This window comes from Benincasa hispida, chromosome 10 (genome assembly GCF_027475165.1).
Source record: "Benincasa hispida cultivar pf3 chromosome 10, pf3_genome.v1.1, whole genome shotgun sequence".
Lineage (NCBI taxonomy): Eukaryota > Viridiplantae > Streptophyta > Magnoliopsida > Cucurbitales > Cucurbitaceae > Benincasa > Benincasa hispida.
The window spans coordinates 57,095,629-57,098,391 of record NC_143487.1 but is presented as its reverse complement, the minus strand read 5'-3'; positions in this window follow the sequence as shown (position 1 = coordinate 57,098,391).

Sequence of the window (2,763 nt, the reverse complement as noted above, 5' to 3'; positions counted from 1 at the left end):
TTACTTTTTTTCACCTTCTTCTTGTCGGCCAAATACTTTGGGCAGTTTCTTTTCCAGTGCCCATCCTAGTTGCAATAAAAACAAGTTCTCCTTGGAACCTCGACCTTTTTGCTCTTTTGGGCAGCAATCAGTAGGGTAGCATTATTCCCCTTACCACCTTTCTTCTTCTTCCACTTCTAAAAGCCTGAGGAAGGAGGTGTGGACTTAACCTTAGAGGTTGAACCCCTGTGGAAATTTTTCGAGGAATTGGCAACATTTGTCTCTCCATGATGTCGTTTAACTTTTATCAAGGACTCATAAGTCTGCAGCTCATTGTGAAGGGTGGTAATGTTGTATTATATTCTGTTCATGACAGCATTGCTACACAACTGTAGGAGGAAACTTTTCCAAAGAGTTTCCAGAATAAAGCTTACCTGGTTGGACTCGTCTATGATAGCCACGTTCATCTCGGCCACATTGAAGTAGACCATCGTATTAAGGACGTGCTTCCTAACAAATGATCCCTCGTTCATTTTGGCATTGAAGATGTACTTTGGAGTTCATGCCTTAGATGTGTGGTCGGTTGCCTAAACATCTCACACAATGACTCTAAGATCTCGCAAGCAGTGATCATGGGCTCAAGCTTTTTGGCTAAGACTTCAGTTAATCTTGCCAAAATATAGACTATGGTCTAATCATTGGCCTTAGTCCATCTGTCATAGGCGTCAAGAACAATTCGTGATGTTGCGGGTCTAGGAACTGGAAGACATTCCTCCGTTAGGACGAATTTGAGGTCATCGATGACCAAGACAGTGTTAATCGTATTTTTCCAAGTAGCATAATTTTTCTTGGTTAACTTATAAGCACCGAGCAAGGTTATTACAAGTCTAGTCACGTTTACAAGATATTGATACAAAACAAACTACTTATTTTAGATATGCAAGAAAAAACTCAGTTAATCCAATCAATTTAGCAAAGTTCTTAATGAACCCTAAAATCATTTAATTTTGCATTGATACTTCAGTGATTTAGAATAAATCCACCTCAGGATAAATAGTTATTCCTTCATTGAATTAAGACATTCTCAATTAAATATTACACCAGAATAACTCTTATTCCTATAATATTTAATTACCGTTGATTTGGTCAAAAAATCAATAACTACCTTAATGTTTTCTTGTAAGTGTAACCTTTCATTTTCAATCCTATAGCCCTACCCCAATCAGTCTACCTCAGGGAAGAACATATTGTTGCAATTGACTATAGTGATCTTATCCATTTCTGGAGTTTGCTCTGTCCTTTTCCATGCAAACATATTCCTAAGGGAGACGCTCCCAAGGCATCACGAGGCCGAACATGGAAAAACATTATAAACTAATGAAGGAGGTCATAAGATGTGTTGACGTACATTCTTCTCCCACTTAGTATAAACAACTTTCTCCATCCACCATGATATTGACCAATGCAAATACTTTCCTAATATTGGGTACGCCTAAGGTACCACGAGGCCGAGCATGGATCTAATAGTATAAACTTTTAAGGAGAACGTGGGTAAAAAATTTTACATATCATATACATCTTTTCCTCCCGCTAAGTGTTTTAGAACCTAAAATTTATGAACTTAGATAAATCCGGCTAACTAATTTAACTAAGTCATTCAATATAACGTTTATATTGAGTAGTTTAACAATATATGATTGATTTATTAAATATTTAATAAATTGAATCATTTATTGCATGCATATAAAATAGTTGTTTAATTCACCTTCCAGGTCAGTTCCCAAGTAGGGGTATTTTGTTTTTATCAGTTTAAATATCTCAGCCTTAGACAGAACCTTCCTTAGACAAAGGTCCCTTATAGACAAGTATTTTATAAATTTAATCTTTTATTAGTCAAATTAATCCTATAAAAAGGAAAAATAAAAGGTTAACATATTTCTAATTATATTATAAATAGATCTAGGTTTTAACATAGATCTAGGTGAAATCAATTTTAAATCATTTAAAATTAATTTTAACCTATGTTAGTATGCAACTCTTGATTATAGATTTTAATTCTAATTTCATTAAACTTTAACAATTATAAAACTCAATGAAATAATTAAAACCTATAAACATGCATCTAATGACATACGTGAAGTATAACAGTTAAAATTTATAAGTAATGTCATGCTTCATGCATTTTCATTTTTATTACATAACATAACACTTATATTATAAAGTAATGAAAAATAAACACATATCCATCATCCAAACTATATAATATAATAATTATAATATAGTATGATGTATGGACATATTATAAATGCATGCAATCATGTAATATAACATTTATATTTAATATGATGCATGAGCATGCTTAATATATCATACAACTATATAATATAACACTTGTATTAAATTTGATGATGATAATATGTTTATCCTATGGTGGAATTTTAAACTCTATGGCATACATTATGCAATATAATAAAATAATCATACATCACATGTAAATTATTCAAACGTAAAAATTAGACCAAAATTTAGCACTCCTAACAAATTAATTAAATTAATAAAACTCTTATATTAATTTAATTACTTAAAAAGCAATAAATTTCATAAAATACATAAAAATGGCAAAACTACTCCAAAAACTGACATTTGGCCTCGAACCCACGACTTCCAACTGCTTGGGATGCATGCGCCCAATGCCTTGGAGCGTCGCTACACTCGGCTAGATTGTAGCAACGTTGGTCTCAAATTACGCCAGCGTTGTTATGCTCGACAAGAGCATTGTGATAT